Source organism: Arachis ipaensis, chromosome B8 (genome assembly GCF_059453495.1).
Source record: "Arachis ipaensis isolate K30076 ecotype BB chromosome B8, ASM5945349v1, whole genome shotgun sequence".
NCBI classification, from domain to species: Eukaryota; Viridiplantae; Streptophyta; class Magnoliopsida; order Fabales; family Fabaceae; genus Arachis; species Arachis ipaensis.
Genome location: NC_142443.1, coordinates 133965962 through 133980693, shown reverse-complemented (window position 1 = coordinate 133980693; position 14732 = coordinate 133965962).

Sequence of the window (14732 nt, the reverse complement as noted above, 5' to 3'; positions counted from 1 at the left end):
TCAATAAATCAAAAACACCCTCCATTCCTATTGGACCCATTCTTTTACCCAATGATCCATCCCATACTTCAAGCCCACCTCACAACAATAATTCCCAACCCCCCTCTTCTGCTAGCACCGAATCCCTCTCTCTCCTAATTCCCCTTCGTCTTCTTCCTCCCAATTCCCTTTACCTTGTTCCCCCAACTCTTCTTCCAATGTTACTTCTCCCCCATCCTCTCCTCAATCACATACAGCCCCTCACTCCATTGAGCCAATTGAACCTGGACCAATCACTGTCCCTCCCTCTACCCGATATAGCCACCGTCATATCCGGCCTCCTGCTCGTCTCTCTGATTATGTCTGTAATACTTCTTTTAATCCCCAAATTTATTCATCCTCACGCTCAAAGTATCCTCTATCTTCAGTTTTCTGTTTTGCCTCTTTTTCTATCTCACATACCAAGTTTCTCTCATCCTTATACTCTGACTGTGAACCAAAGATTTTTTAAGATGCTATCAAGGTTCCTCACTGGCAGCATGCCATGATAGAGGAAATTGCTGCACTTGAGCTGAACAAGACCTGGGTTCTGGTTGAGTGTCCTCCCACCGTAAAACCCATTGGATGTAAGTGGGTTTTCAAGATCAAACGCCAGCCTGATGGTAGTATTGACAACAACAAGGCTCACTTGGTAGCCAAGGGTTTTACACAGACAGAAGGAGTAGATTTTCTTGAAACATTCTCAACGGTAGTAAAACCTGCAACTATCAGAATCGTTCTTGCTTTGGCTTCGATTAAGGGTTGGCCAATCCAGCAGCTTGATGTTAACAACGCTTTCTTTCATGGCTGTTTGACGGAAACTATCTTATAGCTTTACCTCTTGGCCTCAAATCTTCTCAGCCAAATCAATGTTGCAGATTGCTCAAATCATTATATAGATTGAGACAATCCAGTAGAATGTGGTATGAGAAATTCTCCCTTCTTCTTGTTTCTTATGGATATCAGCAGACGATTTATAATTATAGTTTATTTTTTAAAATTCTGGGCACTGACATTTGCATAATACTTGTCTACGTTGATGATATTGTGATTACGGGAAGTTCTTCTTCTGAGATAACAGCAATAAAGGAACTTTTGAACTCTAAATTTAAAATTAAAGACCTTGGTACATTGAAATATTTTTTAGGTATTGAGGTAGCTCATTCTTCTCGGGGAATCTCTCTCTCACAAAACAAATACTGCTTGGACCTTTTGAACGATTCTGGGCTTTTGGGTACAAAACCCACACCTATTCCTATGGATAGTACCACTAGACTTCATCAAGATGATAGTCCTTCTTTGTCTGATCCATTTATTTATCGGCGTCTTGTGGGTCGATTCCTTTACCTAACCACAACTCGTCCGAATATCACCTACGCCACCCAACAGCTTAGCCAATTCATGGCCACCCCTACTCAGGTTCACTATGCAGCAGCTCTTTGAGTACTTCGATATCTGAAAAATAATCCGGGCAGAGGTCTTTTCTTTCCCAGATCTTTTAGTCTTCAGATATATGGCTTCAGCAATTCTAATTGGGCAGGTTGCCCGGATACCCGTCATTCATTAACTGGTTATTGCTTCTTTTTGGGAGATTCTTTAATCTCTTAGAGGACTAAGAAGCAAACTACTGTTGCTAGATCTTTAACGGAAGCTGAGTACCTAGCCTTGGCTAACACTACATGCGAGCTTTTATGGATCTTGAATTTGTTACAGTTTCTTCGTGTGTCTTGTGATCGTCCACCTGTTCTGTTTTGTGATAATCAAAGCGCCTTACACATTGCTGCCAATCCTGTGTTCCATGAGAGAACTAAGAACTTGGAGGTGGATTGTCATCTGGTTCACCAAAAGGCTCAAGCTGGTGTAATGAAGTTACTTCCCGTCCCATTTTCGCGCCAATTGGCAGATATATTTACCAAGCTTCTCCTAACACATTCCTTTCGTACCAATTTATCCATGTTGGGGATTCTTGACATATATCATCCTCCAACTTGTGAGGGCATATTAGACCATTTGGCTAGTACTCCCAAGAGTACTCCACATACAAACAAGCCCAAATAAGATGATCAACAACTCTATATTTTTCTTTTATTATATCACATGTTTATTTTGCCTTCTTTTATTATTCTGGAATGCGTAAGTCAACTTTTATTCTTTATTTTGTTAGCATCTTATTAGAATATTCTACAAATTAGAAAGATTTGCTAGATATGATTGTATTTATGATGAGCTTGTAAAAGTTGTATATATTACAGTAGCATACAGCAGAATAAATCAAGAGAAAAGCATTATACAAATTTTACCATTCTCTTCTCCTTACTGTCCAGAATTCAGTAGATTGATTTATGCCTATTCTTCTATAAAAAAATTGAACTTTGTTGTCCGCTCTATTCACTTTCTAATGGTGCATTTATTGACCAAGAAAAAAAAGGAAAAAACAAGGGAGCAGAAGCATTGTATAGTACCTTAGCAGTGAGAAAACAGAAGCGATGAACCGGAGAGGCAGACGCGGCGGGGGCTAGGGTAGAAGCAAAACAGAACGAATGGTGGCAATGGGATAAGCAGAACTCACCTTGCAGCGAGATAGCGGAGCCAGCAATCAGAGAGGCGGATGCAGCGGTGGGTTGTGGGCTATGGGCGATGGCAAGTGCGGAAGCAGAAGAGTGGGATTGACGCTAATCACAGTTATATTGGAGGCAGTTACTCAACACAATTTTTATTATTCAAATTTTTCATTAATGTTATTTTTTGAAATTCAAATTTATTAAAATAATTTAAAATTATTAATTATTAATTATTAATTGAGTTGTAAAAAGTTGGCTGATTCATTATTGATACCCAATACTTTTCTTTTTAGAAATGATGATGTTGGTGAATAGTTTTTTAAAGGATAAAATTGGAACAAAAATATTATTGACTATATTTTGACCAAAAAAGTTTGGAGATAGGAATAAAATTGATGCAAATTGAAAACGTTAGGATAAAATTAAAACAAATTAAAATTTAGGGATATTTTTAAAATTTTTGATAAATTTTAAGGACAAAAAATATATTTTATCCTATTTTTTATGTATAACTATATTTTAATAAAAAATAAAATGTATTATTTTTGATAGGTTTGGACACATATAACCATAATCAAGTGTTGGCATATTTGATTTTATTTTTATCTTTTTTTTAAAATAAATTTAGAAATAATAGCTAATAGCTTAAATGGTATAGTCGTTTCATATTCATTTAGAGGTCGTAGGTTCGAGTCTCCCTATCTTTAGTAAAAAAAAAAGTTTAAAAATAATATATATTGTTAATGCAAAATATTATCTAAAATATTTTATATAATTAATTTTTTTTATACTTTGATATCAATATATGACACTTTTTTTGTTTTGACCATAATCAAATGTCTTCTAATTCTTGTTTGTATTAGGGATAAGTATTGTTTTGGTCCCTCACGTTGAGGGTCAGAATCGAACCTGTCCCCGATCTAATTTTTGATTTAGAATCGTCCGTAACGTTTTTTTTCGTATTAAAATCGTCCTTTCTATTTTTTTTGGACAAAAATACCCCCCACCCGGTCTCCCCTTCCCGCCTCCCCCTCTCCTCCCCCACCCCCACCCCCGGTCTCCCCTCGCCCTCCTCCTCCCCTTCCCCTTCCCCTCTCCCCCTCCCCGTCTCCCCTTCTCGCCACCCCCACCTCTGGTCTCTCCCACCCTCCGGTCTCCCCCTTCCCGTCTCCCCTTCCCGCCACCCCCACCACTGGTCTCCCCTTCCCCCCTCCCCCACCCTCCGGTCTCCCCTTCCCCCACTATCCACCCCTACCCCACCCCGGTCTCCCCCTCCCCGTCTCCCCTTCCTGCCACCCCCACCCCCGGTCTCCCCTTCCCCCCTCCCCCACCCTCCGGTCTCCCCTTCCCCCCTCCCCCACCCTCCGGTCTCCCCTTCCCACCACCATCCACCCCCACCCCCCGGTCTCCCCCTCCATGTCTCCCCTTCCCGCCACCCCCACCCCCACCCCCACCCCACCCCACCCCCGGTCTCCCCCTCCCTGTCTCTCCTTCCCGCCTCCCCTCCCCTCCCCTCACCCCAACCGTGTTTTTTTTTTTAATTTTTTAAATTTCATTAAAGTAAGGGTAGTTTAGGAATAAAATTAAAAATTTTATTAAAAGGGACGATTTTAATACGAAAAAAATGTTAAGGACGATTCTAAATCGAAAATTAGATCGGGGACGGGTTCGATTCTGACCCTCAACGTGAGGGACCAAAACAATACTTATCCCTTTGTATTATTATAAAATGGGCCAAGTCTATCGAACCAACTCGTTTGTCTATTTAAACGAGCGGACTTTGTCTCTAAAATAAAACTCGTTTAAATAACAAGCTAAATAGATCATCTCACAGGCTAAACGAGTAATCTTTTTTTTACATTAAAAAAATTCAGCAAATATCTTCTCTGATCCAACCTATCAATTAATGAAACACTATTTATTTAAAATTTTTGACTTAAAAATAATATTTTTTGCTAAAATATTTTTAAAAAATAAAATAAAAGTAATTTATCAAACTCAATATAAATGGTCCGTGCTACAAATTTATAATCCAGATTTAAACTGCCATACGTAGAAGGAAGTGTTTCAAAATGGTTGTCATTGAGACCTAAAAAAAACATTGCATACCGTAAATAATAAAGGGTATAGTATATATGGTGACTATTATTATAATAATTTCGATAATTATATAATTCTAGTAATATTTAAAAGATATTGTTAAAATTAAATGATATTTTTTATATTAAAAAATAAAATTAACGAATGTTACAAATAGTATAAAAAAATATAATGTTAATAGTAACAATACTATTTAAGTAATAATTAAGCGTCAAAAATATATAACCACCTTAGCTACTAGAATAATAGATTCCACTAAATAATAATAATAGGCAATCACTTTCTAACGCTTAAGAGAAGACAAAAGTTATCTTTTATCAAAAAACAAAAAAATAATAAAGAAAAGGTAAATGATCTAAAAACTTGCTCGTGGAAAGTTTTTTCTTTGAATAACTAAATTACAAATTTGAAAAAGTTATAAAATTAAAGAAACCTATAGTGAAATTAAACTAAATTTTAATCTTGTTCACCATCACCCGTGCATAGAGTATGGCTTAAATTTGCTTCTCTACACTCTTTAGATGCACTCACTTTTCCGATTAGATAATAAAATTATAAGACAATACAAACATATCAGTATAAGTTAAAATGATATTGTACAGCTAAATACATTTCTTTTATTGGTTTTTCTAAAATTAATCATCACATTATTAATAAGAAAAATCCACAACGAAGATGAAGATTTCATATTTTATATATAGTAACAATATAAGGGAAATGCACACAAACAGACACACACGAAAGTGTTGATTACAAAAAAACTTAATTGGCTATATTTAATTTGGTGAAGTCTACCGTACTCTCTTTAAAATAAAAGGTAAATTACCCCTCCTGACATATACAGTGATTATCATAAATTATTTTTTTACCAGAATTTCAAGATTCACGTTATATTCTCTTTTCTTTTTAATTGACGCTATGTTTTTCTTAAAATTTAATAACAATATCATTACATTTTTAAAAATCTTTAGTTCTTTACACATAGTACCAAAAACATTGCCTGACAAGACAGATTTCTCTACTGCAGTAGAATTGGGGGATGAAGTAGCGTTTACAAGATTATTACTATTTGGACCATTGTCGCTACTGTCCTGAGTGAGTCCACTTGGAGGACTCAGAACCGTTTGATAAATTGCGGTCACGATAAAAGTAGCAACTTCCATGACAGCGTTGCGTTGATGTTCTCTTATTTGCATTCTACCGCGATCCATTAGTATGAAAACAAGTGACCAAAGTGACTTAAATTTTAGTTTGTCTTCACGGTTGGAATCATCATCAATCGATGCACCACGTTTTGCTTTAACTTTCAATAATGTTTCTGTAATCGTTGGTAAAGCATAAGCTTCAGTTAAGTCTAATCACTATATATGTTGCGAGGAGTAATTTACCCTTTATTTTAAAGAGGATAGAGTAGAATTCACCATCTAATTTTATATGAAAGTTTACGTGAATGGAATTTATTAAAATTTATACAAAAAATAATTACTTAAGAGTTAAGAATGTAGCTGCCATGCTATTTAATAAAAATACTTGTATTTATTCAACTTTTGTGATGAATGCTGAATGGTTTGACTAGTTTTTAAGGTGTGGCAATACAAAAAATTGAACGTCGATGTAATCTTTTTTTTGCACTGTATGTATATATATTAAATTAATTATATTCTTAAAAATGGATTTGCTAAATATAAATTAAATAATAATAATAAAGATAATTTATTTAAATAAAATAATTGACTTTCATATTTAAGCAAATGCAATAATCTGAAACTCATTATATACCTATCTTATTTAAAATTTATATAAATTGCGAGATCTCTACTGCAATTTATAAAGAGAAACGTTTGTGCATAAATTGCAAAATTTTTGTAGCGGTTTATGAAAACTAAAGATCGTACATAAACTGCAAGATTCCTACCGTAATTTATAAAAGGAGATAAAATTTGCATAAAACTGCAATAGCCAATGACGAATTGCATTCTTGAATGTTTGAATTTTTGGGTTTGAGAGAATTTAGAAGAGAATCACTTGACAGCAATATTCTAGTAAGGTAGGGTCATGGGAGAACAAAATTGTTTGTACCGATTGAACGGTATTATTCACGTAGCTGGAAGTATCAATAAAGATGTTAGTTGTTTATAGGTTGTTTTCTTTATATGTTAGTTATTTGTTGTTTCGTTCTTATTTTATGTCACTTTGATGTGTAGTTAGGATATTTTTATAAATAATTTGAAGATGTTAATAATTTATGTGTTAAAATTTTATCAGTACTAGTTTTTTTTTTGTTAATTTATGTGTTAATTTTTTATCTTTGAAATATTTAATTTATAAATAATTTAGGTGTTAATGATTTATCTGTTAAAATTTAATTAGTATCAAATTAATTTTTTAGTTAATTGATATGTTAGATTTTTATCTGTGAAGTATTTAATTTAAAATTAATTTAAATGTTAGGGATTTATCTATTAAATTTTGATTAATACGAATTTTTTGATAATTTATGTATTACTCCTTTATCTATGAATTATTTAATTTATAAATAATTCAAGTGTTAGTCTTTTTTCTATTAAAATTTGATTGGTATCAATTTATTTTTTTATTAATTTATGTATTCATCTTTTATATGTGAAATATTTAATTTATAAATAATTCAGATTTTCTGTTAAAATTTGATTAGTACTAAATTAATTTTTTTTACATGATGTAGTCGATTATGTGTATTTATAGTGTTAGGAGGCAACAGAATATGCATCTACATGACTAGAACAAACCTTATTTGAAAACTGCGAGTTTGTATTACTTGACTAGGCTGAATGATTGCTAGTTCTGGGTATATGAGCCTTTGGTAAGCGCATTCATTGAGAGTTGGCATCTTGAGAGGCACACCTTCCACATGCCATTCGAAGACTGCACCATGCTGCAAGACGTGGCTTATCAGTTGAGGTTGTCTGTTGATAGGGAGGTTGTTAGTGAGTGCCTCACTGACTTTGAGCAGTTCATTCCCCCTGGAAGACCAGTATGGAAGTGGTTTTAGGAGTTATTCGGCAAGCTATCGCCATCGAATAGGGTCAAACAAATGACGATCAACGTCACATGGTTTCATGAGAGATTTCGGGTGCTCTCTGCCAATGCGAGTGAGGAGACAGTGCGTATATACGCTTGTGCTTACATTATGATGTTACCATCCACGCAGCTTTTCGATGACAAGAATGGCAACCGGGTTCACCTTCGATGGTTGCTGTTTGTGGCGAGACTTGACGAGTTGGGCAATTATAGCCGGGGCTCAGCTGCACTGGCCTGGTTGTATAGATGCATGTGTCGGGTGGCCAAAGAAATGTCGTTAATTTGTCTGGACCACTTTAGCTACTACAGTCCTGGATTTTCTGGCAGTTCCCCATGCTGATGCCGAGTGGTTTTGACACATTTAATTTTCCGCTAGCATCCAGGTATCATTTAATGTTTTGTGTGTTATACATGTTTATTTTAATGTATTATCCCTTTTTTATGCTCTGCTAACAATGAAAATTATAGGTGGGCGACATATCTACCGACCTCCGATGCTAAGGAGAAAAGAGTAGTTTAGATGCGCCTTATTTTGGACAGATTGTGTGATCGACACATAAATTGTTTAGATGTGATGTTTGTAGCATACACAGTTGACATTATGCCTCTTTTTATGGTGTTTTCTAAGTCCTAGCTTATTCTTTATTGTTTTTGTGGGAGCTTTATTGTGATGCTGAGGTGGTAGCTATTGTTTATCCAGAAATCCAGGCCGAGCAGCACTATAGCTTATGGCGAGCGATCACGAACTTGATATATTTTGCCTTGATAGAGTGGTACTGCAGCTTGGCGACATACAACATCTTTCGAAGCCGGCTCTTAACACAGACTAGCTGCTTGCGAAGGATGGTAGGGATGGAGATCAATGATTCCCCACTTATTATCAGACGTGGCATCTGCATTGGAATAATAAGGTTGATTCCATGCTTAGGTTCGAAAGAGTTGCTAATCTAGGTCCATCTGCTGAGTACTTTTACTGGTGGCATCGGGTGGCCCACAGGGTTCTATCCTCAGATGCCGTATTTGATGATCTTAAGCTGATGGAAAGATTATCGTCGGTTAGGAATTTCACACAAATAATCTTGTGGAAGTATAGTTCCTAACCAACAAACAATCCTCAATCAAAGTTTAATTTGTTTGTCACAAATGCAAACCAATAATAATAACCGATAGTATTAGATCTCGGGTCGTCTCTCAAAAGAATTACAGTGAGGTGTGCACATTATTGGTTATGAGGTTCAAGGGGTGGTTTGCATATAATAAGACTAGAAATTAAATAACAAGAAAATAAATCAAACAACTAAAGATAACAAATACTAAAAAGAGGCATTCATGGTAAGGATTAAGAATCTAGGTTTTATATCCTAGTCATTAATCATAACACAATAATAAGCAAGAGCTAATCCTATTTCGTCATTTCTAACATCGGAAGAAGGTATAATGTTATCTTCACATTGAGAGAAATTCAAATAGGACTAGTTAATCCCAATCCATAAGTAATGTTAATGGAAACAAGATTAACTAATCACTCTAGATCGCCAATCTAAATTGGGTATTAATGACTCAAGAACACATAATTTCTTTTTCCAAGCCAAGAATGCTCAAAATCTACCCTAAAGCCCAACTAAGCATTTTATCAAATACTTGGAAGGCATAAAAGAAAAGCATGGTAAAATTGCAAGAAATATAAAATCTAAAACTACCCAATGGAAGAAAATAACAATAACAACTCAATTAAGCAAGAAAAGAACATAAAATCTCAAATTGCATTAAAGAAAATCCAAATCAATAAGAGTGCATCAACATAAAAGTGACATAAAAGAAAAATTAACAATGTAAACTAAGAGAACAAAGATGTAAGAACAAGAAATTGCAAAGAAAACTAGATCAAAACAAGAATCAAAACCTAAATCTAAGAGGAAATTAAACTAAGAACCCTAATTTATAGAGAGAAAATGGAGCTTCTCTCTCTAGAACTAACCTAAAGCATGTTTCCTACACTACCTAATTGCTCCCCCCTTGTTTTCTCTTGAGTTCTGCACCAAATAGTCTCATAAATGAGTTGGATTTGGGCCTGGATGGCTCAGAAATCGCCCCAACGTTTTTACTTTAATTAGGTCACGTGATCAACGTCATGCGTGCGCGTGGGTGACGCGTGCGCATGGCCTTGAATTCTCCAAATGCTAATTTTTTCATGAATTTCTCCATTTTGCATGCTTTTCTCTTCACTTCTTCCATCCAATCCTTGCCTTATAAGCCTAAAATCACTCAACAAATATACCAATGCATCGAATGGAATTAAAGTGAATTAAATTTAGCAATTCAAAGGCCTAAAAAGCATGTTTTTAACCATTAAGTACAATTAGGAGAAATTCATGAAACCATGCTATTTCATTGAATAAATGTGGGATAAGTTGATAAAATCCCGTAAATTCAATGTAAGATAAACCACAAAATTAAAGTTTATCATAAGCCAACAGATATCTCAGCCGAAGCTCATCATAGAGGGGCATCTCAAGCACCTACCAGGGTGCAAGTGTCGAATGTGCCTGATAACATGCGTGTTGAGTGGCAACAACGTGTTAGTACATGGTTTCACTTGTTTGGTGGTTTTGATTAGGGGTGTACATGGCCCGGCTCAGCTCGAAGACCCGGCCCGGCCCCGAATACTTTAGGGACTAATTTAGTGTGATTTCATTGGGTCTAGGGCCGGGTAAATGTCTCAAAAATAGACCCGGTCATTATTTCGGGTTGGTCCGGGCCATAGCTCGGGTCACCCGAACTCGGCCCGGTGGTCCGGTCATCATATACAATTAATATTTTGTGTTATTAGTGATGGATGATGGTTATTCTTATGTGGAATTTAAATATTGTAAACCTTAATATTTTGTGTTATTAGTCATTATAAGATTATAAGTTAATGTTTTATGTTTAAAATGCATAAGACTTTAGACTAATGCATAATATTATGTTATTTGTATTGATTTAAATATTTGGTGTTACTAGACAATATTAGTATTGATTATAGTTATGTTTTAATTTTAGAGAAGGGTTGGTTCTTGTTATATTTTCTTAAGTGAATTTTACTATGTGAATTGTGAAATAATGGTTGGAGATTAAGTGGTTTTTATATGCTAAAGACCCGGTTTTTACCCGATTTTCACCTGGCCCGAAGGTGCGTAGGTTTCATCAGGTTTAGGATCGAGTTAGGGTCTAAAAATTAGGCCCAGTCTATATTTTGGCTCACATCTGAGTTAAGCCAAATCCGATATAACTCGGCCATGTACACCTCTAATTTTGATGTTCATGGCCATGATAGTGGCGATAGAGAGTAGCGTGATTAAATAGGTTAGGGTAGTACTTATGTTTATGTTGTCTTATTTATTTACATCTATGCCTTCTTTATTCATATGTATGACTTTTAAAATTTGTATGTATGCATTTTAATATCCATACGCAAGACTTTTTTTATTTAGTTGTAAACAAATCAACAAAAAAATAAAAGAACAATTCACTTGGTGAATTTATGAACGCAATAAAACATAAAGTCTATTAAGAGAAAGATGACATTAATACAATACAATAAGTCCTAGTACTTGAGATAAAGATAACATTCTCATGAAATCATCTCTCAAAAAAAAGTCCTAAAACAAACTTTGAAAGTAGTCAAATTTCATATATATTTCTATTTTCATGAAATTATAACATTTAAGAAATATTTTTATAATTTTAGAACATATTTAACATCAGTTCTAAAAGCTTAGTTTATCCAAATGTTAATTATGTGTTATACTGTTATATATATATATATATATATTAGCCAATAATTAATCACTGCTGCAACGATACATTTAAAAATATAAAATGATCACATATATATTTATAATTTTACAGTCAAAACATGAATGAAGATGTAAAAGTACCTTGGCGCCTATTTTTTGGAGTATATTTAGGAAAAATTTGATTATGCCGTTGTGAAATGTTTGATTATTTTTATGTGAAATATTTTATTATTTCGGTGGTTAACTGCTTTGTTAAAGAATGTGAAATATGATATATCTAAATATAAGTAATGACTAATTTAGTTTAATGCTGAATCAAAATAATTTAGTTGGGCATTTAATATTTTAAACTAACATAATTCACTCTATTAAAATATAATAAAGCTTGTCGTGGTTGTCACACCGTTGTTGTTGCTGTTTTTTCTTCTTTCTTTTTTTAGTGTCGTTGTTGCTATTGCCACTACTATCATCTCCACTATCATTATTGTTGCTGTCGCTATAGTCAATGTTATTATCGATTTGTTAATTTCTTTTTTTTTTTCTTCCTCCTTTATTATTATTATCGTCTTTTTTTTCTTTCACTTCTTGTTTTTTTATATATTCAATAAAAATACTAAATATTACATTTTGATGTATGACACAAATAAACTGTTATATTATATTGATAAATTTTTGTGTTATGTGAAAAAATTTTATGTTATATTCATAAGTTTATGTGTTGTGTGTAAAAATTTATGTGTTTTATAATAAAATTTTTTGTATTTGGTAACAAAATTTCAATGCTAAAGAAATACGAAAACAAAATACCACAGGACATACACATTTTTTTTTTGTTGAATTTGTATCAATTTAGTTAAATTTAATTATAAAAAATGCTTGTAAATACTACTCAAATACAATAAACATATAGAAACAATAAGAGTACTGTTACATATATAAGTCTTTTTGGCATATAAGTCATATAAGTCACTTACATAATGTGTGCGTGAAATCACGTTGTTCCTCTTTGTATCCCGCGTTCCTCCTCCTCCCTCTCTTCTTATTTCTTCTTTGCGTTTCTTCTTTTTTTTTTTTCGCGTGTTTCATCTTCATCGTCGTTTTTTTATTACTGTTGTTGTTGCTACATTTTTCCCCTTCTCCTCTTTCTATTAGTTTTGCAACATTATGTATTTTTTTTCTTCTTTGTTTGATTTTTTTCTCCCAAGAAGAATTATGAAAATATGAAATAAAAGATGAAGAAGAAAAAGCAGTAGAAGATGAGGAGGAGGAAGAGGAAGAATTTTGAATTATGCAGAACTTATCAGCACACATACACCGAAAATTCTTATACAATACACGCGAATATCTTCGTGTTACACCCAAATTTGTTGCAAATACAGAAAAATATTTTCTCTAATGCTGCATTTTTTTCTTCTTTCTTTCTTTCTTTTAGTTGAATGAATGTAAGTTAATCTTCTTCCAAATATTTTTGCAACATCATGTGTTTTTTTTCTTCTTTGTTTGATTTTATTGTTATTCTTGTTAAAATAGTAAAACAAGAAGAAACTTGAGAAGGTAAAATAAAAAGAAAAAGATAAATAAGAAGAAAAGAAAAAGAAGGTGGTGATGACGATGAAAATAAAGAAGGAGAAGCAGTAGAAGATGAGGAGGAGGAAGAGGAAGAGTTTTAAATTATGCAGAACTTATCAGCACACATACACCGAAAATTTTTAAATAATACACTCAAATATCTTCGTGTTACACCCAAATTTGCTAATGTTTCCTCTAATGCTGCATTTTTTCTTCTTCTTTTTTTTTTCTTATTTTTTTTCTTTTTTTTAGTTGAATGAATATAAGTTCATCATCTTTCAAGTAATTTTGCAGTATTATGTGTTTCTTCTTCTTCTTTGTTTGATTTTTTTTATATTTTTATTCTTGTTAAAAGATTAAAATAAGAAGAAACTTGAGAAGATAAAACAAGAAAAAAAAAAAGATGAATAAGAAAAAAAAGATGATGACGAAGATGATGAAAAAGAAGAAGAAGAAGCAGCAGAAGACGAGAATGAGGGAGAAGAAGAGTTTTGAATTATGCAGAACTTATCAGCACACATACACAACAAATTCTTAAACAATACATTCAAATATCTTCGTGTTACACCCAAATTTGCTGTAAATACAGAAAAATATTTTTTTTATTGCAAAACTTTTACATTACATTCAATTCAAACTATCAGCGATAAAATATTATTCACCTATAGAATCATAAACTACTAACGAAAAAATTAAGTAGAATCGAACCACACCTCAGCCACTTGATTGGATTCAAAACAATAATCAATTTCGTTCTAGTTCTATTGACAATCTGAATTTGAATTATTCATTATCTTCAATAACGAGATAATTGGTGATGGAGGATAAGGAGGACAAAGAAGGAAGAGAAGAAATTCTAATAAAAAAAGAAGGAGAAGTAGGTGTTATTGGTGACGACAATAACGAATGAAAAAAATAACGAAGAACGTGCAGTAACGACACGAAGATAAACGTGCGCACGTAAATATAAACAACTTGTATAAACTTGTATAAAAAAATAACTTATATGTGGAGAATAATTAAAATAATAATTTGAAGAAATACTATATGTGAAGAAAAATTTAATGTTGTTATTCAGTCAAATGAATATAAACTTTAATTCATGCAACTAATTAAATACTTTTATTGAGGAGAGAAGGTAAAATTAACGAGATAACTGATGATGGAGGACAAGGAGGAAAAAGAAGGAAGGGAAGAAATTCCAATGAAAAAAGAAGGAGGAATATAAGGAGGAGGATGTGTTATTGGTGACGACGATAATGAAAGAGAAAAATAACGAAGAAGAAGAAGAAAAAGATAAACGTGCGCACGTGACTTGTATAAACTTGTATCAAAAAATGACTTATATGTGGATAATAATTGAAATAATAATTTGAAGAAATACTATACGTGAAGAAAAATTTAATGTTGTTATTCAGTCAAATGAATATAAACTTTAATTCAGGCAACTAATTAAATACTTTTATTAAGGAGAGAAGGTAAAATTAACGAGATAACTGATGATGGAGGATAAGGAGGAAAAAGAATGAAGAGAAGAAATTTCAATGAAAAAAGAATGAGGAATAGAAGGAGGAGGAGGTGTTATTAGTGACGACGATAATGAAAGAGAAAAATAACGAAGAAGAAGAAGAACGTGCAGTAAGAA